Source organism: Anomaloglossus baeobatrachus, chromosome 2, assembly GCF_048569485.1.
Source record: "Anomaloglossus baeobatrachus isolate aAnoBae1 chromosome 2, aAnoBae1.hap1, whole genome shotgun sequence".
NCBI lineage: Eukaryota > Metazoa > Chordata > Amphibia > Anura > Aromobatidae > Anomaloglossus > Anomaloglossus baeobatrachus.
Genome location: NC_134354.1, coordinates 171,052,217 through 171,078,448, shown reverse-complemented (window position 1 = coordinate 171,078,448; position 26,232 = coordinate 171,052,217).

Here is a 26,232-nt window from a genome sequence, read left to right as displayed (position 1 = left end):
GAGCCCTCATATGACCATATTGACCGAAAAATAAAAAAGTTACGTCTCTCAAAAGAAGAACGGCGAAAAAAAAACCCGGAAAGCGAAAAATCGGTCGGTCGTGAAGGGGTGAAATGCCTAAAAATCTTTACACTAATGACAACCATAGTAATTTTTTTCTACCCCCTATTAAGTGGACTTTCCTGGTATTGTATCGATCCTGAAAAAAACCATGCCATTACTACAGGTGGATAATAGAGTGTCCAAAATTATGGCAAAAGGCATCAGGTATGTTGCAAAAAAATCAGATACATTGCAGAAAAAATGTTCTCCTAGTGTTTTTTCTAATACTAACACTAAAAATACCAGTAGTTGGTTAAATGAAACAGGGTCCTATAGATGTGGTGGTGCAAGGTTTTAAATCTATGTACAATGAAACAAATTTCAAGATAAATTCTTATATCAACTGTAATCATGATCATGTAGTCTATGTAGTTACCTGTTACAGTTGCTGTTTGCAATATGATCTATCTACATCCCGAAAAATAAAAACACGAATATCGGAACATTTGAATGGAGCAAAGAGTAACCCTAATACGAACAAAAAATCTTTATCAGGACTATTTCAATATTTCTTAGACGTGCATGGAGGTGATACATCAACTTTAAAAGTCATGGCTATAGAACACATCAAGAAATTACACCGAGGAGGAGACAGGATGGCGATATTACGTGCAAGAGAAATTTATTGGATTTTCCACTTGAATTCTGTTTTCCCTAATGGATTGAATTTTAAGACAGATCCATTATGTTATTATTGAATAGTGTTTATGTGAAAAAGATCTTTTTCATAATGATAAAAGTAATGGGTTTGGATTAGCATTGAATAGGTTAAAAATGTAATAGGCGACTTTTTTTATACATGTGTATCAAATTATGAATAATTAACAATATGTCCTGATTTGATATAGTTTTTTTTGTAATGTCTATAAATGGTTGTATATGTGTATGCATTTATGCTATGACTAAGAGCTACTGCCAGCTCGAAACGTGTCAGCGATGCTTTTAATGTGAATAAAAGCTATGAAAAATATCCCTATGGTGTGAACAGTCCTCTTTATCTCACATTCTTGTTGGATGCTGGACACTTGGGAGTTAAGTATACCATCCATATGTTATCTACTCTATTGCAGCTGCCACTCAAGCTGCTGCAGAATTTTTAAACTTTACTTTGTTGGATTTGAAAGCCTAAACATCCAAGCTCACCACTAATGGTATGTAGATAATCTGCCTCATAGTGCCAGTGTAAGGGAGGTGCAGGCTCATCCCACCCCAGACCTGCAAACCTGCAATATACTGTATGTTGTTCTGGTATAGTGTGTTATTATTATTATTGGTAAACGGCCACTAGGTGGCCACAGTGTGAAAGCTACTTCCCTGGTACTCCCGGGCTGGAGTTAGTGAAGGGGAGGGGCTTAGTTTGAAAAAGAGTGGTTAAGAAGTCAGTTTGTGAGGAGAGTTCCTGAGGGAGAAGAACAGACTGCTTCTGTGAGAGGCGTGCTGGAGGAAAATCCCAATAACTTTAATTTGGCGTGACCTTGTGGGTCAAATCACACAGTGTGGCTTAGGTGGTGGCCATTCCCTGGCAGAGACCCAACGAATGCCTTCAGTCAGGAAAAAGTTAGTGGGCCCATGAGAAAGGAGTAGGTCCTGACTGACTGGAAAGGCGGTTGATTCTGCTGTGGTTAGTGAAGATGAAGGGGAGTAAAAGGGTTAGGGAGAGCCCTAGTACCAGGGAAGTGGTCAACCGGAAAAATATACAAATTAAGTGCGGCTCCAGTTGCTAATGGCAACTACCAAAGAGGAAAGCCAGGGCGTATGTCAAAAGGACAGTATTTATTAAGGACGATCTCCCTGGTAACTAGAAAGCGACTGGCGATATGTTACAAGTAAACATATATTTTTGCTCAGAAAAGTCTGTCATGTGTGGTGTTTGAGGGTACTGGGACCTGCTACAACCGGCAGCTGGGAAGCTGTCCTAAAGATGGAACAAGCCCTGGACTCCGACCTGCAAGTAAGTGACCCACACCACAAGTCCCAGCAACCCTTCCCCTGTACTAGAGGAGTGGATGCAGTGCAGAGAACTGTTCCCGGGCTGTGCTGTAACAAGCTGGCAGTTTCTGGTATGACTACCACCTCACCCTGCCCCCCAAATCCCCTCAGTCAGCGAAAGGTCAGTGGGCCCTTGAGAGAGGAGTAAGTCCTGAATGACCAGAAAGATGGTTGATCAGTGTGGTTCTTTTCCAAGAGCTGCAGATTTGGTACACAAATGTCTGTAACTAAGTACTCAATGTGCGCATTTTGCCTAATCTGGTAGTACGGCATTGAGTTCAATGACTCAACACTACACCACACCTGAGGTGTAGTTACTGAGTTCAATAAGTTCACCTCAGGTCAGTTAACCTGAGGTCACAGTTGGGACACCATGGGAACCCTAGCTGTGATGTCAGGTGAACTAACTAAAGTTACAGCTCTCACAACTGCCTCTCCATCAGTGTGTCACTTATGCCGTAGTGTTTGGTGCATTTTCTAATGTGACTGTACTCTGAGACCTCCGATGTAGTGGATCTGGTATTGTGGTGGGACCTTGTGTGACTTATGTCGGACCTGCAGGTGTGTTCGGGTGGGTTAATACATTGAAATCTGGGAGTGGTTTTATAATAAAGGATTTTTTTCTGTGTTTTGTGTTTATTTATTTTGACTTACAGGTCTCATAGACCCCTCCCTATTAGGCTACTTTCACACTTCCGTCTTTTTCCATCAGTCATAATCCGTTTTGTGGCTGATGTGATGGATCCATCACAGATTATGGTAAAACTGATTTGACGGATCCTTTGAAAAAACTGATCCATTGAACTATTTTATTTTTACCTGGCAAAGGTTATTTGCCATTGAAAACCTATATGAACCTCGGGGAGAGAGAGAAAGAGAGAATTTTTTTTTTGTAACCAGAAAGGAATTTACACATCTGAGCAAGCTCGGTTGCTAAAAGATGGATCTGTCACCGGAATCCGTCATTTGACAGATCCAACAGATTCTGACGCCCATAGGCTTCCATTATAAATCATGACGGACGCCGACGGATCCATCGCTGTCCGTTTTTTCAACGCACACAAAAAACGTTACATTGTGCGTTACTTACGCCCAATGGTCAGTCATTCCATGACTGATCCGTTGCACGATGGATGCAACGCAAGGCCATCAGTCGCAAACCGTCATTAATACAAGTCTATGGGAAAAAACTGAATCCTGCAAATTATTTTGCAGGATTCAGTTTTTTCTCTAAGTGACGGATTGTGACTGATGGAAAAAGATGGAAGTGTGAAGGCAGCCTTACTAACCTACGGCTTTATGAAAGCTGTGATTTTATTAGTTTTCAGAGCTTGATACCCCTTATGCCTGCTTTACACGCTTCAATAGATCTTTCAATCCATCGTCGGGGTCAAGTTGTAAGTGACGCACATCCGGCATCGTTCGTGACGTATTTGCGTATGACACCTACGTGCGATCAAGATTGAATGCAAATACGGTGATCGCATACACGTCGTTTATTCCTCATACATCGGACGTTTTGTTGTACGAACCTAGTCAATTGAAACGTGTGACATCCCTCATACGATTTTGATGTCTGAGGCTATGTGCGCAGGTGTGCGCTCTGCACCGCAGCTTAAAAAAGGTCCGCTTCAGAGCGCAGCTGAAAAGCTGCGTTCTGAAGTGCCTCACAATGTCTGTCATTCACTAATCTCTGTCAGTCGGTCACTATCTCTGTCCCTCTCTCTCTGTCCATGTCAGTCTATCCCTCTTACCCCTCTCTCATACTCACCAATCCCCGATCACCAGCGCGGCGCTGCACGGTATTCACACTGCTCCGGCGGCTTTTACTATTTTGAAAAAGCCGGCCGCTCATTAAACAATCTCGTATTCCCTGCTTCCCCGCCCACCGGCACCTATGATTGGTTGCAGTGATACACGCCCCCACGCTGAGTGACAGGTGTCTCACTGCACCCAATCACAGCAGCCGGTGGGCGTGTCTATACTGTGCAGTTAAATAAATAATTAAATAATTAAAAAAAACGGCGTGCGGTCCCCCTCAATTTTTAAACCAGCCAGATAAAGCCATACCGCTGAAGGCTGGTATTCTCAGGATGGGGAGCTCCACGTTATGGGGAGCCCCCCAGTCTAACAATATCAGCCAGCAACCGCCCAGAATTGCCGCATACATTAGATGCGACAGTTCTGGGACTGTACCCGGTTCTTCCCGATTTGCCCTGGTGCGTTGGAAATCGGGGTAATAAGGAGTTATTGGCAGCCCATAGCTGCCAATAACTCCTAGATTAATCATGTCAGGCGTCTCCACGAGATACCTTCCATGATTAATCTGTAAGCGACAGTAAATAAAGACACACACATGAAAAAATCCTTTACTAGAAATAAAAAACACAAACATATACCCTGGTTCACCACTTTAATAAGCCCGAAAAAGCCCTCCATGTCCGGCGTAATCCAGGATTGTCCAGCGTCGCTTCCAGCGCTGCTGCATGGAGGTGACCGGAGCTGCAGAAGACACCGCCGCTCCTGTCAGCTCCACGCAGCAACTGAAGACAGCCGCGCGATCTGCTGAGCTGTCACTGAGGTTACCCGCTGTCACTGGATACAGCAGTGACCGCTAATCAGGACGCGGCACAGACAGAGCCGCAGCATGACAATGAAGTCGGGTGAAGTTCACCCAAGTTCTTTCTGATCGTGCGGCTCTTTCTGTGTCTGCTGCCATCTGCCATTCAGCTCTGCTACATGGCTGTCTGTGTCTGCTGTTAGCAGCCATGTAGCAGAGCTGAATGGCAGATGACATAGTAAAAATGCATCCCTACACATTACACATGCTTGGCAAGTCAATAAATAATGCCAATGCATACGTCACAGAACACATGATCTAAAGGATCGCACACAATATTGATCAATTTAACATAGACTACTAACGCACGTGTGACAGCAAATGAACGACCTACGTGCGATCTCATTAGATCACATATGCGATCTGGGCGTGTCACATCGCATACGAGATCGCACACCTAATTGTAAGGTGTAAAGCTGGCTTTATATTACCATGATTTCCACGGCTCCAGGGCAAATGGAATAAGCTGGGTAAAGCGCCGGAACTTAATTGCATTGAATTCACCTGAAAAGGTTAGAGCATTTTATTTTATAATCAACCTCAAATTTCAGCTAAAAGCCAAATGTCCGTAACTGTTTGGCACTATCTAGTACACCGAGGCAAGTAAAAAGTGGTTTTCCAGCAGCTATCAATGCCTTAAAGTAATTAAATAAAATGAATATAAAATTAGTTTGATTTTCAATTGTGTAAAAATTGTTTCTGCTTTATATCTCTTATGTTCTTCTAGTTCTAAGAAAAATCATTCCAAAATCTGTCGGTCAATAGACTCATTTTAGTGTTTCAAGATTATATCCAATACGAAAACAGCTTCAAATTATAGATGGTGTTGAGATAAGCGGAAATTGACCAGCAGGTTTACTCATGACAAAAATGTAATGAATGGTATTTGACCTGTAGAAAATTAGTCTGACAGGTTTAACCTCTGACCTTTCAGACATTAGATGGACTTCTTCACTGATTGCATATTGATTGCAGAACTGATTCAATCATGTTGACAATTATTTCCAAACCTTTTATTTTCCTTCCTATAAACCTTTTTTTTCACTGGGAACTAACACTAAAAATATTAACACTTGTTCATAAGCTGGATGTTTCAAATAAATTAATTGCAATATGCTGATTTAGTTTTAATAATGCATTGATTTGTACTGATTAGTGATGGCAGATCAGCATCACTGTTTTTTTTTTTTAAAGAAAATGGTTCTGGCCCGGAATTGATCACTGATATCTGCACAGATGCCGGTCCCATATGTCTATCCAGTGCTTTAAAATGGTGGTAGAAGAAATAGGGGGTTAAGAGCAAGCACGTTATACTTACCTATCTCTCGCTCAGCTATAACACTACTTCTGGGTCCGCTCATTATCCTCATGCATATGCACTGCTTTTCTCACCCATTGGTAGTCCCAATTTATTTGTTTAGTAGCAGTCAGATGTGCCCCCACCCTGTGTGATAGTATGTCTGACTGCAAACAATCATAGATGCTGTGTGCATGTCAATATTGTAAAAATACATAAATAAATAAAAAAGTTTGAGTAGGGTCCACCCATATTATGATATCCAGTACAAAAAAGCATATAGCTACAGGCTGCAGTCCCATCCATTTGCTTATCTTGGCTGTGTATCAAAATAAGAGGAAGTGCTTTTTAAAAAGAGTGGGGCTTTTTAAAAAATTACTTAAATAAATAATTTTTTAAAAAAGCAGTCCCTCTTATTTTGATACACAGCCGAGATAATCGCATGACTGGGTGCTACTGCATGTAGCCGTATGCTTTATCTGTGCTGGATATCACAATATGGGGAAACACTACAACAATCTTTTTGATTTATTTATTTATTTTTACTCTATAGGGACACAAACAGCACCTGTGATTGAAAGCAGTCAGACACGCTGTCACACTTCAACGAATCAAAGACGCCAGGACTGCTGTTGGGTGGGAAAGCAGCGGCCCTGGAAGTAGTATAAGTGGCCCCGGAAGCAGTGTTACAGCCTTGCGGGAAACTGGTAAGTACAAGGTGGCCATAAAATAACCTTAGGTGTTTGGAGCTGTGTGCAGACTGACCCAGTAAACAGAATTGGCTGAAAATTGATATGAATGCTAATAAAGGCATGGGGAAACGGAAAGCATCTTAAAAAAAAATTAATACCAAAACTCCCCACTAGGTAAAAATGTGGCGCTGTACAGTGAGTAAGCAGCCCAAAAACCGTGTGCTGAAAATTGGAGATGTCAGAATAGTTCCACAGACTAGCATAATTTTTCAATATGGCCACCACCATACATGGTGATCATGTTCATCCTATGCAGAAAATGCTCGATGCTTGCGTGTAACATGTCTAGTGAGATGCTGCGCACTTCCAAAATGATGCGGTCTTTGAGATCAGTGTCAACATTTTCCCTATAAACATGCTCTTTTTCGAACACGTGTGGATCCACACTTTTACAGTCCGGATCTGCTCCTTACTAGTATTGATAAATAACCAAATGTTTCATAATTGATAATCTCCTTTTAAAGTTATCTATTTTATTATTTTTTTGTATCCATAATTAATAATAAAATTTTAAATTGCATTACTGTTTGTGTATAGTCCCATTGTAGGTTTGCAATTCAATGTATTTGTGATAAGTTTTCTATAAAAAAAAAAGTTATTTCTTTGCCTTTGGATTTTGTAGTTTAGCCATTTTTATAGGCTGTTAAATATTCAGATTAAAATAGATGTTTCATTATTGCAATTTTCTTTAATGAATCACTAAAACATTTTGTTTGCCATGTCATAATAATTATTGCCCTTTCTGCCCATCCTTGCACAAGTGCCTAATCAATCAGAGAAAGTCACCCTAATATACATTCCAAAAAAATGATTGCCACACTAAACATGATTGTGAACAGCTCATCGAAGCAAGGGAACACATTAAAAAAGCATTACAGAAAAAATGCAGCACTAGGCCTGTTTCTCACGTCAGTGAAAAACACAGACGTTTTTAACTGATGTGTAAAAAACACCTATGTCCTTCCATGTGCCGTAACTCATGGCACATGTGGGTTGTGAACGTGCAATTTGTGATCCGTGATTGCACATGGACGTATGCTCACCTGTCCCCACTCCTGCTGTCCACGGTTCTAAAGAGTTCCGCAGTGCTGCATGCGGCCACTGCTCCCTGACCTCTGCATCTACTTTTGGATCGGCTGTGTCATGCATAATGAATATGCACGGCAGTAATGAGCCAGGCAGGAAGCTGCAGAGAGCAGAGGCAGAACACAGCGTTGCTGGAAAGGTGAGTTAAAAATGTTTTTATTTTTAATGTCCGTGTTTTTCTGGTACGTGTTTCTATGGTGTGGTCTGTGGGACATTAGTGATGGCAGAAAAAAAATGGACTTGTCTCCGTGCAGCAATCACGGAGACGCGTGTACGCCGCACAGAGATACAGTCAGTGAAAAATCACTGATGTGTGCGCAGACCCATTGGTTATAATGGGTTTGCGTATGTCCATGATTCTGGTACGTATAAAAACTAGCACATACGTACCAGAATCACTGACGTGTAAAACAGGCCTTAAGGGGCCTTTACACGAAATGACATCGCTAACGAGATGTCGTTGGGGTCACGGAATTCGTGACGCAAATCCGGCCTCATTAGCGACGTTGTTGCATGTGAAACGCAGGAACGACCGTTAACGATCAAAAATACTCACCATATCGTTGCTCGCTGACACGTCGTTCTAATCTCAAATATCGTTGCTGCTGCAGGTACGGTGTTGTTCGTCATTCCTGTGGCAGCACACATCGCTATGTGTGACACCACAGGAACGAGGAACAATATCATACCTGCGGCCGCCGCCAATGAGGATGGAAGGAGTTGGGCGAGATGTTACGGCGGCTCAACTCCGCCCCTCCGCTTCTATTGTCGCTTAGTGACGCCACTGTGACGCCGCACAAACTGCCCCCTTAGAAAGGAGGTGGTTCGCTGGCCACAGTGACATCGCTAAGCAGGTAAGTCCATGTGACGGGGGCGGGTGCTTTCACCAGTGACATCGCTAGCGATGTCGCTGCGTGTAAAGCAGCCTTTAGGCTAAGTTCAAATGTTCAGTAATCATGTGGATCCAGTAGCAACCCATTGGTAAAAAGAATTTTGCAGACTCAAATTGTTCTTCTGTTTTAAAATAATTCATTTTAGCTGGATGTGTTTCTTTAACATTGTAGTCTATAAAAAAATTGTTAACAGATTTCTATTTAGACATCCATTTTTCTTTTGTTTGGAAAGGATTTCTTTTGCTTCCTTGATCAGTTTCAAACGGAAGATAAATAGGATCCATTTTGAGGTTTACATCTGAATCTCCAAATGACATGATTCAGAATGACAAAGTTAGAGGCAAGTGGAAGGTCCTTAAAAATGATTACAGGGAACTAGGAGAGAAGCTGAAGTCCAGGACCTCAAAGGTGGTGTTTTCAGAAATACTACCGGTGCCACGAGCGTCACTAGAAAGACAGCGGGAGCTTAGGGAGATAAATATGTGGCTTAGAAATTGGTGCAGGAAGGAAGGGTTCGGGTTCATGGAGAACTGGGCCGACTTCTCAGTCGGCTACAGGCTCTACGGTAGGGACGGGCTGCACCTCAATGGGGAAGGTGCAGCTGTGCTGGGGGAGAAAATGGTCAGACGGATGGAGGAGCTTTTAAACTCGGATCGGGGGGGAGGGAGGGTAGTGGAGCAAATAAGGGGATAGATAGAGCAGATAGAGACAGGGAAACGGTAGGGGTCAATGAAGGATTAGGGGGGGATGGGACATACAAGGAACGTAGGGAGGCTAGGAGTAATAAAGGTGTTAATAGGATTAAATGTCTTCTGGCAAATGCAAGAAGTCTTGCAAACAAAATGAATGAATTGGAGACTCTTATGTCAACCATGGATTATGATCTGGTGGGCATTACGGAAACCTGGCTGGATGAAAGCCATGACTGGGTGACAAACATACAGGGTTATAGTACATTTAGGAAGGACAGGAAAGGCCAAAAAGGTGGTGGGGTGTGTATGTTTATCAAATCTAACCTAAAACCTGTGTTGTATGATGACATTGAGGGGAACAGCAACAATGTAGAGTCAGTATGGGTAAATGTACATGGGGAGGGGAATAATGGAAAAATGCTAATTGGAGTTTGCTATAAGCCTCCTAACATACCTGAACAAATAGAGGGTGAAATGCTGGAACAATTTGAAAAGGCAGCTAATAATAATAATCAGGTTCTTATTATGGGGGATTTCAACTATCCAGACATACAGTGGGACATAGAATCTTCTGGTTCTGCTAAAAGCTGTAAGTTCTTATCTACCATTCAAGACCATTTCCTCTCTCAGATGGTAGGTGAACCGACCAGGGGAGATAATTTGCTAGATCTGGTCCTGTCAAATAGACCGGATACAATTTCAGATCTACAGGTCCGGGAGCACTTGGGCACCAGCGATCATAATATGGTAAGCTTCGACGTAATATTCAATAGAACATTTCAAGGGGGGAATGCTAAAACCTGGAATTTTAGGAAAGCTGATTTCAACAAATTAAGGGAAGAGCTTAAATGTGTAGATTGGGACAGAGTCATGGTAACTGGGGATACCGAACATAAATGGGGTAAGTTTAAGGATATACTACTAGAGTCCTGTAAAAAACGTATACCCTCTGGTAATAAAATGTCTAGGAATAAAAAGAAACCACTATGGATAAATAAGACTGTACAAAGTATAATAAAACAAAAACAAAAGGCGTTTAAAATCTTAAAGGCTGAGAATACAGAAATAGCATTGCAGGAGTATAAAGATATCAATAGGCAATGCAAAAAAGAAATCAAACAAGCAAAACTAGCTACTGAAACAAAAATCGCCAATGACATTAAAATAAATCCCAAAATCTTTTATAAATACATTAATGCCAAAAGGAAAACAAAGGATAGTATCGGACCCTTAAAATATAATAACAAGTTAGTTATAGAGGACAAACAAAAGACTGAGATATTAAATAGGCATTTATCATCTGTATTCACCAAGGAACTGACTGTACCAGGGATCATTCAACAAGTGAAAAATCAAAGTCCACCACCCGATATAATTAATTTAACACAAGATGAAGTACGCCTACGTCTGAGTAAATTAAACATTGACAAATCCCCAGGGCCAGATGGCATTCATCCACGAATATTGAGGGAATTAAGCTCCGTAATCGACAGACCGCTGTATCTCATCTTTTTAGACTCACTTGTAACGGGGTTGGTGCCTCAGGATTGGAGGATTGCTGATGTGGTACCGATATTTAAGAAAGGTAAGAGGGTAGATCCAGGCAACTACCGTCCAGTAAGCCTGACATCAGTAGTATGCAAAGTTTTTGAGGGCATTTTAAGGGATGACATGCAAAAATATATTGCAGAAAATAATATGATAACTGACAAACACCATGGATTCATGAAAGATAAGTCGTGTCTAACCAACCTGTTGGGGTTCTATGAGGTAGTAAGTTCAAACCTGGATATTGGTAATGCAGCTGATGTGATTTATTTGGACTTTGCAAAGGCATTTGATACTGTACCACATAATAGCCTTATACTAAAGCTCCAGAAGCAAGGACTAGGGGACACAATATGCAACTGGGTAAGGAATTGGCTAAGAGATAGGAAACAAAGAGTAGTCATAAATGGTACATTCTCTAAATGGGCTATAGTCAGCAGTGGGGTGCCGCAGGGATCTGTGCTAGGACCGATTCTTTTTACTCTCTTTATTAATGACCTTGTGGATGGGATTGATAGTACAGTGTCAGTCTTTGCCGATGACACCAAACTATGTAGGATATTAAAAACTGACCTGGATAGTACAATATTACAAAAAGATCTGGATAAGATGTCAGAATGGGCAGATACTTGGCAAATGAGATTTAATGTTGATAAATGTAAAGTAATGCACCTAGGACGGAGTAATCCTATAGCTGCGTATACATTAAATGGAAGTAAACTCGGGACTACAGAACAGGAGAAGGACTTGGGTATTCTCATTACAAATAAGCTGAGCAGCAGCACTCAATGTCAAGCAGCAGCTGCTAAAGCAAACAAGATTTTAGGGTGTATAAAAAGAGAGATTAGATCCCGTGATCCCAACGTATTGTTACCCCTCTATAAATCACTTGTAAGACCACATCTGGAATACGGGATCCAGTTTTGGGCTCCACATTTTAAAAAGGACATTCAGAAGTTAGAGTCAGTTCAAAGGCGGGCAACTAGACTATTACAAGGAATGGAAGGCCTCCCATATGATGGCAGGTTGAAAAAGTTAGATATGTTTAGCTTAGAAAAAAGACGTCTCAGAGGAGATCTCATTTATATGTATAAATACATGTGTGGTCAATATAAAGGACTGGCACATGACTTATTTCTTCCAAAAACAATACTAAGGACCAGGGGGCACTCACTGCGAGTGGAAGAAAAGCGATTCCGACACCTAAATAGGAAAGGGTTCTTTACAGTTAGAGCGGTCAGACTGTGGAATACACTACCACAAGAGGTTGTAATGGCAGATACTATAACAGCTTTTAAAAAAGGGCTGGATGATTTCCTCAGTACACAAAACATTGTTGGTTATAAATGACTTAGTGACTAAATGTAGAACTGGTGGAGGAAGGTTGAACTAGATGGACCTAGGTCTTTTTTCAACCTAAGTAACTATGTAACTATGTAACTATGTAACTATGACATCCCGAGAAACCCATTCATTGTAATGAGGCAGCAGAATTACTCTGGACTCCGTTTGGCCATTATTGAGAAGTGCACTGCTTGTTTTTGGAACACACCCATGGAGTCAAAATAGTCACTTCACCTGTGGATAAATTCACAGACAGATGTCATTTCCAAAATGGGGACATTTGAGAAGGGATTCTTCTCTTCTGAAGTCCACAAACTATTGTAGGAAAATCTGTGATCCAAGAATCAAATAGTGCTCTTTCCCTCTTTCAATAGTCTTAAGGATACTTTACACGCTGCGATATCGGTACTGATATCGCTAGCGAGCGTACCCTCCCCGGTCAGTTGTGCGACACAGGCGAATTGCTGCCCGTGGCGCACAACATCACTTACATCCGTCACAGTACTTACCTGCCTAGCGACTTCACTGTGACCGGTGAACCGCCTCCCTTCTAAAGGGGCGGTTTGTTCGGCGTCATAGCGACGTCACTAAGTGGCCGGACAATAGCAGAGGAGGGGCGGAGATGAGCGGGCCAAACATCCCGCCCACCTCCTTCCCTCCTCATTGCCGGCGGGACGCAGGTACGGTGAGTTTCCTCGTTCCTGCGGTGTCACACATAGCGATGTGTGCTGCCACAGGAACGACAAACAACCTCGCTACTCACCTGTCAACGATTTTTGGTGTTGGAGCGACCTCTCCAATACAAATGGTTTTTACTTCTTTTGCGATCGTTTTAGGTCACTCAGAGGAGTTACATGCTGCGATGTCGCTAACGACGCCGGATGTGCATCACAAACACCGTCACTCCAATGATATATCGATAGCGATGTCGCAGCATGTAAAGCACCCTTTATCGTTTGGCTAAGCAGTACTGTAAAGCGTTCTAAGTAGAAATTGTACAAGAAATTGTTTCATGTAGTTTCTCCTGTTACTCTTGTGAAAATTCAAAATCAACATCTTTTTCTTGTGGCCTGCAGGCCCGTGGACCTCGTAATGATTGCTGCTGGTGTCAGAGGCCACAGTAGTCAGCACTTTATTTCATTTGATTGAACTGCTAGTGCCGCGCAGAGCTCTCTGCAGAATTATACCTAAGGCAGATGCTGGCCAATCACAGCAGGCCAGTGGCTGACATAGTGATATGACGTTAACCGCCGGACACTGATTGGTCAGTGTTAGCCATTGGTTTATGGCTGCAAACAGCTCTGCATGGAACCAGCAGTTCATTCAAATGAAATAAAGGACTGACTACTGCGGACTCGGCACCTGCTGCAAATATCACAGGGTCTATGTGCTGCAAGAAGACGAGAAGAGTACAGGAGAGAAGAATCTTTTTTTGTGTGTGTATGTGAAGGGGAAATTAGTACAGGATGAGACATTACTATGAGATGAGGACAAGGATGGGCACATTAATATAAGATGGAGACAAGGATGGGCACATTAATACAAGATGGAGACCAGGATGGGCACAATAATACAGAATGGGGAGCAGGATGGGCACAATACTACAGGATGGGGACAAGAATTGGCAGACTACTACAGAATGGGAACAAGGATGGGCACACTACTCCAGGATGAGGACCAGGATGGGGACATTACTACAAGAAAGGCACCAGGATGGGGACATTACTATTCTTTTTTTTAATTTCTACCTCTGTACAGTGAAATGACATAACCAAGTGTACTCATTTGTATTTAGTTCTCTGATAATGTAATAATCATGATGGTGCCTTGTATGATTACATCATTCCAGTCCTTGTTGGTGATTTTGTACAGTGAATTATTTACAGTGCTGCCAATCCAAACTGCTTCAGTACATTCAAGAGTCTGCCTAATGACACTGCAGTATGTGTACATCAGTAGATTGATTTTTTTTGCTACAAGAAAGGAAGCAGGATTCGGCCCATAACTACAAGAAGGGGAGCATGATGGGCACATTACTACAAGGGAAATAAAATAGAGAAATTCACTCACTAGTCCTAGTTCCACCTGTTCCACATGGCAATGAAGCGCATGGAGCCACCCAGGTCAAAGCTTCAATAAAGTGAGATAGAAAAAAATAAAAATCTCCAGCATCCAAAGTCCAAGATCATTCCAATTTATTTAGAGAGTGTGAAAGACACCAGCCACAAGACAAACTACTGCTATGCAAAGTGCACCAGGACTTACTGCTGCTGCCACAGTCGCTGCAACATGTGCAGAGTGGAATTCAACCATGTTGGCACTTTTCATATCAACTGGTTAACTGGTAGGCCGAAAGTCCTCTGTAGTGTTGCAAGTCGATTAACCGTGAGATGTGAACAGCGGAAGTGAGAATACACCAACCGTGCCGTGTGCAGTAGTGCATCCAGCCCGGGATAATGGGCCAGAAATTTCTTGACAAGCAGGTTCAGGTTGGCTATGCAAGACACATGTGGAATATCGCCCAGGCATAGGGCAGCTAACAGGTTTGCACCATTGTCGCACATGGCCTTCCCTATCTCCAGGTTTAGTGGAAACAGCCACTGATCAAACTCAGCCCGGATAGCGGTCCACAAATCTGCAGCTGTGTGACAGCTCTCCAATGCAGATTAACTTTAGCACTGCCTGATTGCGTTGAACCCTGGCTGAACTGTATAGAGGTGGGGGGATTCTCACTGCACTATCTCAATGCTTGTTAAATTAAGGGAAAGGTTGAAATCACAGGTGGAGGCCCTAGAGAAGTTGGATGAAGTGATAGATCCAGAAGTTTTCCTGAAAGTCTTGGGGATTTCATCACTTGGGAAGCAGCCTCTTGTGGTTGGAAATGGTCTTTTACATTACCAAAAATGCATGACTGTGGTTGGCTGCTTTGCTGAGAGAGGGTGGAGTAAGGTGTACGTGACTGAGCGGTGGACTGGGAGGGAGGTGTAGTGGGGGATGTAATGCTGGATTGAGAAACATATTGCATGCTCGGTGTCCCACATGGATTAAAAACAGAAGAGACGTTCACTTCCATAACACCTGACGGGCCCTCACTGACCCTCAACGTAGCTGGTACACAATAGGAGTTTGTGCAGTCAGAGACCTACAGTACAGACCAAACGTTTTAACACACCTTCTCATTCAGAGAGTTTTCTTTATTTTCAGGACTCTGAAAATTGTAGATTCACATTGAAGGCATCAACACTATGAATTTAAACATGTGGAATGAAATACTTAACAAAAAACTGTGAAACAACTGAAAATATGTCTTATATTCTAGGTTCTTCAAAGTTTCCACCTTTTGCTTTGATTACTGCTTTGCACACACTTGGCATTTTCTTGATGAGCTTCAAGAGGTAGTCACCGAAAATGGTCTTTCAACAGTCTTGAAGGAGTTCCCAGAGATGCTTAGCACTTGTTGGCCCTTTTGCTTTCACTCTGCGGTCCAGCTCACCCCAAACCATCTTGATTGGGTTCAGGTCTGGTGACTGTGTAGGCCAGGTCATCTGGCATAGCACCCCATCACTCTCCTTCTTAGTCAAATAGCCCTTACACAGCCTGGAGGTGGTATGTTTGGGGTCATTGTCCTGTTGAAAAAAAAATGATGGTCCAACTAAATGCAAACTGGATGGAATAGCATGCCACTGCAAGATGCTGTGGTAGCCATGCTGTTTCAGTATGCACCATGAAGGCCTGCTGCAAAAAGTTTCCTCTTAACAGTTGTTCTAGAGATGTGTCTGCTGCTAGTACTCTCTGTGGCATTGACCTGGTCTCTAATCTGAGCTGCTGTTAACCTGTGATTTCTGAGGCTGGTGACTCGGATAAACTTATGTGTCGCCCGGGGACCAGGGGTACTCAGATCCGGGCCACGGGGTCACTTCTGTGGGTATCACGATGGCGTGACCCGGTCTGTGATCCCAGGCTCCACAGTAAAAAAGGGGATTGATAAGGGAGATTGTCCGTGACGCCACCCAAGGTTGTGGTGAGGTTCTGACACCACCGCTGCTCTGGACGGGGATCCCGGGATCAATGGTATGGAGCAGCTAGGATGTTGTTTCCCCTCCGTGGGTAGGGGTTTGGTAGTCCCGGGGCCCGTTCGGGGATAAGCAGGGAGCAGGGCGCAGTGCTGCGGTGAGGTGCCTGAGGGCGCGGGTGTACTCACAAGTATTTCACACAGAGTCACTGGTAAACTAGGAATTGTCAGTGTCCGCAGCCTTTGGTACGGGGGTGTTAGTGTCCCACACACGGTGCAGCAGCTCCTGTTCTTTCCCTGCAGCCAGGTGCCTCTCTCTCCACTCTCTTCCTCCTTCTCCTCAGCCGGGAACGGGGAATCCACTCCCCTGCAGTGATCCGGGTCACCCTAGGTATCGGCGGGCCACTACCCTGCTCCGGCTACCTCTGGCCCCTTCCTCACTACAGCCTGTCCCGGCCCTTTCGGAGCACGCTTCACTATCAGCCTGGGAGCTACAACTCCAGACTCCTCTTCTGTCTGTCTCTCCAAACACTCTGCTCCAGCCCCTCCCCTTTGCTCTGCTTTCCTCTTACCCTGGGGGATGTGGTTTGTCCTGCTGCACCGGTGTGGGATCAGATTACCAAGGAGGATTAACTCTTTCTGTGACAACCTGGCTTTGCCAGGGCGTCACACTTACTTTTTACCTCATTGGTTTTCTGTAGAATTTTTTTCTACATTTCTGTGTCCCTATTGTAATTTCCATAGTTCCATTACATACTTACAGCCCATAAACTTTTGCTATATACACTTGCTATATACACCTTTATTTATTTATCTTGGTGTTATGCATGGTTGTTAATTTTGATCTACTTTGGGACCCTACTTTGTCCGAGACAGGATCCAACTCACAAAGATTTTGGGTATCGGTGTAGATGCTTTCCTCCTCAAGAGTCTGGGAATCTTTGGGGCGGACCTGTGATGCCCATAGGATAGAATGTGTGAATAGCTCTTGAAACTCAACGATGTGTGGTTCCCCACAGTCAGTTTGCCGGTTGGAGATTTGTGACACAGGAGCAAACAAGTGTAATTGGGCTGGCGCCTCTGAGGTATGAACTGTGTGTGATGTTGAGGTGGAGCAAGAGGAGGAGAGGTCACTTGATGTAGCTACCATACAAGACACATCATCATAGAATGGTTCCCTTGTCTCCCTGGGCCTCCTGATGAACCGGACTAGGGGCGGAGAAACGCATCGAGGCTGTGCAGATGCACTTTAATAAGGGAAGTTATCATCTTTGTTCTTTGAATATGATATTCAGTCGTTGTAATTGAAACTGTATACTGGCATTGTTCCAGAGTACTGTGACTGCCATATGCAGGTTGGCACTTGTTTAATGAAACTTGGACCAGTATATAAACTTTGTATTTTTGTCCTTGGGAGTGTTATAATATATGATATAGGCTTATTGATCTCTGCATCATTTATGCATATTTTTTTTCCTCCATGGAGATATATTGAGGACATGATAAGGCCAACCAATATTTAGTAACATATTTATATGGGCAGTCCTGCATTTGTCCTTATATGGTAGGAAACTAAGTTACTAAGTTAGGGATAGCCGCCGTGGAACGGAGGCGCCTAGGTATGTTAAGGCGGTATACCTCCGTTGGTACAAAGGAATGAGTTAAAGATCGATAATAGGGTGAGTGTAACCCCATTGTGGGACCCCATACCCCCCTTTTTACCTTCCACCTTTTGAATTAATTTTGTATCCTCTAATAAGGAATGGCATCCTGTTGTATATCTATTCCACCCTGTGATATTTGTCGCACAGGTGAATCACTTGGGAAAATAATTTTAATAAGTATTTAATAAAAAAGTAATTTTAAAGGGATTGTTGTTTGTTTCACGAGATATATAAAATCAGGGTGTATGAACAATTATACTTTAAGTAACTAACGAGTTCCTTAAAAGAGTTGTCCGACATAAACTCCAAAAAAAATTTCAAGCTAATCTGTGTTGTATTGTCATATAAAAAACCCCAACATTATTTTTTTTTGTTTTCTAACTTTTGTTCCTCTTGAATTATCCCTTTATTCTCTGCAGACTTTGTTTACCTGCAGCTCAACCAAACATGACATTTTCCTGTGCCATACCTCACAGTCAGAGCTGGCACCACGTGGCCTCAGTGTCCAGCCCCGTCCTCTGCACACATATTCCCTGTCAGTATTCTGCCCCAGCACATGACAGATAAATGAGTACTATGTAATGAAGACTATATATAGCCCCCAATGTGAGTCTATAGGATATATACACACATATACTCACATACACACATACACCCACCCACACACACTCAAAGTTATACAATATATATAATCCCCCCTCATGGACTCTGTCTCCTCTGCCCCCCCAGCACCCTCCCTCCCAACTCTTTTTCTCACCCGTGCACTGTCTTCTCTCCCCCTGCACTCCATTCTCTGCCGCACCCCCTCCCCCCGCTCTGTCTCTCAATGATGCACTGTCTTCTCACCCCCTGCACTCTCTTCTCTGATGCCCCCTTGCTCTGTCTCTCACCCGTGCACTCTTTTTCCCCCTGACCTCTCATCTCTGCCCCCCTCTCTCACCCATGCTTTATCTTCTCCTCCGTGCTGTGATAAGTGCAGCCTGCTTACAGCTAGGTGATGCAGAGATCAATGCTGTTGTTTGCTGATGTCAGGCGACGACCCTGCTCTCTGCTCCTGGCTGCATTCAAAAGCTATGAGGGCCAGAGGCTGCATTCATTACAGTGTGAAGAGAAAGACAGCGCATGGGGGAGGGGGGCCCCCATACATAACAATGAGCTGAGGCAAACAGCGCTGATGGTGTCCTAGACAAAGAGGGCAACCCTGTTTGTCCAGGCCCCGGGCACATACATGGCACAGATAGCAGCGCACAGAGAGCGGGGAGAATACGGAATGTGGGGAGGGGGCGGGGAGGGATGAGAGGGGAGGGAATTCAATACACTGTACCTGGTCGGCTGCAGGGCGGCAACATGACATCGGCTGTGATGCCCATCAACAAGGTCCAGCCCCTGTTGACGTATCATCACCGGAAGCAGCAAAATCTCAGCAGGAGCGGTCACATGACCCCTCTGAGCCAGAGGAGAGAGGCTGACAGCAGGGCAGGTAGTAGTTGCTATTTACTTACCTGCCCCAATATAGCCCAATAGTGAAATAGCAAAAAATTAGTAAATTATGCTGGATAACCCCTTTAATTAGCTGTAATACACGTTCAAAAATACCAAAAACCTTTTTAGCTTGTTTTGAGGTTTTTAATATTTAGTAAATTCAGATATATTTCTTCATAGAAGTGCCACTCACTCAATGTAATTTTATGACAAAAGGACATTCTACTAAATAGATTTGAGGTGTTCTGTAGATGAGTGTTAATGTTTAATTGCTTTGTAGTAAAATTTATTTTACAAGGCTGTTTCCAAATGTGATTTTTATGAGAAGACAATGAGATAAGTCATAAAACTGTAATCAGCGGCTGATCTCATTGCTATGACTCCAATAACCTGCAACTCTGGGCAATTTCAAAGGAGAAAGACCATACTGCAATATCTTTATTGATGGCATTGAATGCACATTGAATATTTTTTAATAAAGTAAAACCTCAGCGCTGTAGTTAATGATAGAAATACTGTTTCTTTTTAAGGACTAGGACTTGTGGTTTCTATAACTGTCTCTTGATGGGTAAGTTGTTAGGGGGGTAAATGTATTTTAATATTGTTAATTTCTATTTTGGAATTTGTGCTTATTTGGATAAGAAAATACATAAAAAAAACCAATCAAAAATAAAATAGTCCATGACTTAATCAAAGTAGTTTGCTACCACTCCCTCAATAATACAGATATAGCAAACATTACCTTGACTCAGCTGTTAGGCTCATCTGTTTGGGTGGATTCACAAAGCTTCAAGCCAGGGTGGACACATGACCCAGGGCATTGGCATAGTAAGCTGGAAGGCACATAGAAAATTAGGACCTGGATGGCAGACAAACAAGTACAGCTGAAGCTACTCAACCAGGAAGGAAGTTGAAAAAGATAATGGCAGATCAGAAAGAGCACACAAATGTAGGTGAAAACATTGCTATATGAGACCATTCTGTACTAACTTTTTGTGATTTTCATTTCAAACAATGAGTTAGCCTGTATAAGCTAACATAGGGTTAACAAAAGCAAAATCTGCAAGCAGGATGATAGCGCCCAGTAGTCCTAAATTGTCAAATACAATAGCAGGGACTAAAACTTAACCTTTAATCTAACATATAAAATTAAATATCAAAGTGCAGTGCATTATACAAAATACAAGGTGTCAAAAGGACAACAATATGGATAAATCTCACCTGATCTTCCTCCACAGGCAAGGATAAGCACCAATCGTAAGGAGAGGAATCACCGGCTGGAATGAACAGGGTCAGCAGTCGGCTTATCATGTATCAGCCTCTGTCGTGCCCCGTAAATAGACTTCCATCCTGACAAGAGCAGCACCCTAGTAAGCTGTCTGCCCCGCAACCTCATCAAAGAAACACCCTCCCGACACGTTTCCCTCTCAATAAGGATAGTTCATCAGGGGAGATAAAAATATCAACCTGCAATGGCAGGGATTGGTACAAAAATTACAAGTAAAAAAACTTGTGTCTGCAGAGATAGACGGTGGTACCTTATTGAGAATTAACAATTTTGTTATGCTGGTGGGTTTTCTTTCATGAACTGCTCACATCAGGTTCTTCTATAACATTTCTTTAGGAATAAGGCTAGGATCTTGACCTGGCCATTACATAATGTTAGTCATGTCACTGGGTGTGATACGGTAAGTAAGAGTAGGGGCACCTAGACTAGCCTTCAGAATAGGGACCCAAAGCTGTTTTTTATTCCAGAGGTACACCAGATGGTGGTGAGGCCTGGACCACAAGCATAGGCCTAACTCCTGAATAACCATGGTCAAACACCCCCTATCCCCCACCCCCAGGGAGCTGGGACAGGAGTAATGAATCCCATAAATACCAACGGACAGGGGAAAACCAAGACTCAAACTCACTGCAAGCACACACAGGTGAAAAGACAATATGTGTTCAGGGAGAAATAAAGTACAGGGAGGAAATAAACAAACAATAAAAATATTTCCACCACACACCAAATATAATAAAATAGTTCATGAAACACTGGATCACCGTACAAAGACCAGTATTGCTGGAGCAAAGCTAAAGCTTTAATCTGCCTGAGGGACCAGGTTCCTCCATCTTTTAAAGGGCGGAGGCAGCTATAATAGGTATTCAGCAACCTGTGAACCCAGCAGGAATTAACCCCTGCAAGACCAATCACCAGTGAACACAAAACCAGTTAACTCCCGACTCTGACAGAGTAACTCAACAGCACCAGGTGTTGTGTCAGACACTGCAGTGTGAACAATGTCTGAAGACTCTAAAGGTGGCTTTACACACTACGAGATTGCTAAAGCAATGTCGTTGGGGGTCACGGAATTTGCTTCGCACATCCAGCCGCTTTAGCGATGTCGTTGCGTGTGACACATATGAGCGATTTTGAATCATTGCAAGAACGTTCAAAATCGCTAATCAGTGACATGCCCCCCTCTTCCCAAATATCGTTGCTGCTGCAGTAACGATGTTGTTCATCGTTCCTGCGGCAGCACACATTGCTCCATGTGACACAGCAGGAACGAGGAACCTATCCTTACCTGCGTCCCGCCAGTAATAAGGAAGGAAGGTGGGCGGGATGTTCGCCCCGCTCATCTCCGCCCTTTTACTTTGATTGGGCTTAGTGACGTCGCTGTGATGCTAAACGAACCGCCCCCTTAGAAAGGAGTCGGTTCAGCGATCACAGCGACTTCGCAGAGCAGGTATGTGCATGTGACGCTGCCGTACCGATAATGTTCGCTACGGCAACGATCATCACATATTGGCCGTACGATGGGGGCGGGTGCTATCACGCTCGACATCGCTAGCATCGGCTAGCAATGTCGCAGCGTGTAAAGTGGCCTTAAGACACATGATGACATTAGAGCAGAACACTGCATGACAATTCTTTTTAAAACATCACTTAAGCATTTTGGTTTTTTTTCAGTGCTGGAGGGGCACTTTAAAGTTAAGTCCTCTGTTCCTTGTCTGATACTCACCTTCTGTTGGCTTCAGCTTTTATTGACACTGTTCCGGTCCCTGGATTCCATCTTGTGATTGTAACTGCTGATAAGCCAAAAGTCAAAAGTTATGTCACAAGCTCCCATTGCATCTCTAGGAGAGCCAGTACAAAGCCAGAATGCGGCCTTCATAGAGATTTATTGAGTTGTGATCTTGCACTGGACCCAGCACCAACAGTACCCCAGCACAATGATGCTCGATCACTGATTTTTTGTAAAGTTCGTGTTTGGTAAGAACACCAAACTTTAGTGTTCAGGTTTGCTCATCTCTACTCAACGGTAGTGCACATGGTTCAATAAAGTTTTATTTAATTTCCAAAAGCTGATTTTATGCTTTTACACATTTTCTAACACTATAGTTGGGTTATAGTTTCATTTATGGTTAGGAATAGGAATTGCGTAAGAGTTAGAGCTGGCTGTGGGGTATAGGCTAGCATTAAGGAAAATGTAAGAAATAAAATGTTTACATAAAAAAATTAATAAAATAACTTTAAATAATAAAATAGGATGTATAATTTGTTTGGATTTTACTATTCTGCTGAATTTCAGAAACTAATAGAGAGAGGGAGGGAAAAATATAACTACACAAGTTTTTTTCATAAAATACATGTGCTTGTGATATACGGGTTCAAGTCTAGACCAGTGAAAGGGATTCAAAAGAGTGCCAACAGCCTATGGGTTAGGGGGCAAAAAACTCACGCCATGCCCCAGGCGATAGCAAACCACTGTATACATGGCTGCTAATACCACAAAAAGAATATGCAAGCTCAGATCAAACACTATTAACATAATCTGATGTTTCAAATATATTCATAGTGAATTGTTTTCTTTCAATCTATAATTTATCAAGTTTAAGCTGTTAAAATTAGGGGCAATGTAATTTCAGGTTGTTAATTTTATTATATAGAACACTTTGAAATAGTCTTTGTATCCTGGGAATGTCAGCTTCAATAAGGTTAGCAGATGCACTGTATATTTAGACTTACAAAGGATTCTTTCTTTATCTGCTTGTAAAAAAGTAAATGTCTCTCTGAAGTTCTTTGCAGTTGCAGTTTGAAGTCTGTTACCAATAAGTGCATATTAAGGGAAAATGTTTCATACCCCTAAATCCCATGATCTTTGCTCTGTCTCTAGCAATTATAGGGGCTTTATTCTCGCTCAATGAAAACTGGAATAAAAGGAGCCCATTAAATACGACTGGTGGTAAAATCATTATAAAGTAGGTGTTAGTCATCTATACAACTTTTCAGCTTTTGCATACCTCATTTAGGACACTGAAGGGCTTTTGTACTATACTGCATGGCTAATTTATACAATGCATATGTATAGAATTGTTAGGGCATATGAATTTGTGGTTACACAGCTTCATTATATGATTTCCAGAGCAATCAATTAAATTTTAATATTGAAAAGTTAAATAGTGGCTATACTGTGTGCTACCATGTTCAAATATTTTCTAATAAACTAGTCACTGGCTCACTTTGATTTATGACCATAGGTACTTTTGTGCGCAGTGACTACATTGCATATTACTATTTTATACTTTTGCAGAATGAATGACGAAGCAGCATCTTTTGAAGTCCAAAGCATTTATAATCAATATTGTTAAAGTCACAAAAGTCAATATTCTGATTTCTGCTAAAAATGTGGCTTCATTAGGAGGTGACAAAAACTTTTATATTGAAAGTCAGGAGAACATGACACACGTGCCATGGTATTCTTTAATTCAATACAAATCCCACACAAAAAATCCACCACATTAGTCATGAACTAAATGCTGACGTTTCCTCAAATATGGACAGAAAATTTGTTTTGAATTAAAATTTATTTGATGCAAATCAAATTTACATAGTTATTTCTGCAAACCATAAACAAAAGTGTTGGAAAACTCCAAATTGTTCCAGAAAATAAAGTATTTCTCCCAGAAAATTATTGCAATTAAACATGTTTTGTTATTCACATGTTTATTTCATTTGTCTTTATTGGAACAACACAAAAAAGGGAAAAGGCAAATTGGTCATAAAAACTTCAGAAATGAGCTAGTAGAAATTGTTCGCACCCTCAACTTAATATTTGGTTGCACACACTTTGGAAAGAATAACTGCAACCGATCATTTCCTAAAACCATAAACAAGCTTCTTACACCTCTTAACTGGAATTTTGGACCACTCTTATTTTGCAAACTGCTCCAGGTCTCTATTTGAAGCGTGACTTACCCCAACTGTAATTTTAAGATCTCTTCACAACTAGTGAAACCCAGATGAGTATTATTTTGAATTTCCTTTTTATACCTAGCCTTTTTGAATCCAGAAAAATTGTGGTGGCTTGAATCACGAAAAGAAATCTGATTCTGTTGAGTGAAGTTCTTTATACAATTTGACGCACATTTATTTTGATTCAAAGTGATGCACTAATCTCTATTCCATATCCCTTGGTATAAACTTGAAAGGGACAATATATAAAATATCATATTCTAGGACATTTCTTACGCCCAATTTAATATGTTGGTGGCTACGTCAAATTTTTTGGTCACCTCCATTTCATTCGCAGAAGCTGGATAAAAAAGTGCCCTTTAGATTTCTATCTGGCTGATATACATCAGTATACAACAAAAAAGGTATAGATTAACATTAAGAATCTGACTTCCATAACAGGCATAAGTGTGCATGATGAACTTTACAGTGAGCAAGGAGGTGATCAGCTGATAAAGATGATGAAACTACACTACTGCTGCTTACACAGCTACAACATGAACCCATTGTTACTTGGACCTCGTCCAAGCTCCTTACATGTTTTACTTACTTTTTCAGGGGATGATATTGTGATGTCTGAGAGTGTGTCTTTTTCTTCTACCCCTCTCAATACGTAAGACGTAAACTAAAACTTAACGTTTACAAATAATTATTAAAAAGAAGCCAAGATACTGAAACAGAGAAGAGATGCAAAGCCACAAATCAAGTAGATTATCTTGATATAAAGAGGTTTATCTCCTCTCCTGAAGAAGTATAGAAAAATACGCCAATAAAGAAAACCACAATAGTTACTCAAAAAAAGTAGAGTAAATCTTATTAAGTAAAAGGGATTGACTGTGGTCCCTTCCAACGGTTGTCTACAGACTCATATGTCAATAGTAGTCATGAATTGACAGTGACATTAATGATTGGTAAATGGAAATCACAATATAACCAAATCATATGTGTTTATTAGGACCTGTTGAAGCACGGTGTCACAAACCGAGCTTCGGCGTCTTCTCGGATGCCTCCTGGGACAATTTCCCCCTATGCTCGGCCTCGTTCGGTTTGCTTCCTTTGAGTCTCAGGTACTGACCAGAACATCTAGGTGTTTTCAACCTAAGTCCTGGGTTGTGCCTTCTGAGCATGCTCAGCCTGATAGTCTCAATTCTGAGACTAAGTAGTGGTTCAGGCTTCTGAGCATGCTCAGACACTTTGTGCATCAGGTGTCCAGATAATGTGGCGCAATCCCATTGGCCGTGGTGATATCACAGATGATGTGGCACTATTTCATTGGCCGTGGTGACATCACAGATGATGTGGCGTGATCCCATTGGCCTAGTGACATCACAGATGACGTGGCACAATCCCATTGGTCGTAGTGACATCAAAGATGATGTGGCACAATCTCTTTGGCCACAGTGATGTCAACAGTGGGTTCTTTAACTCAGAGGACTCTGATATTTAGTAGTATTTGCCTAGTTGCAG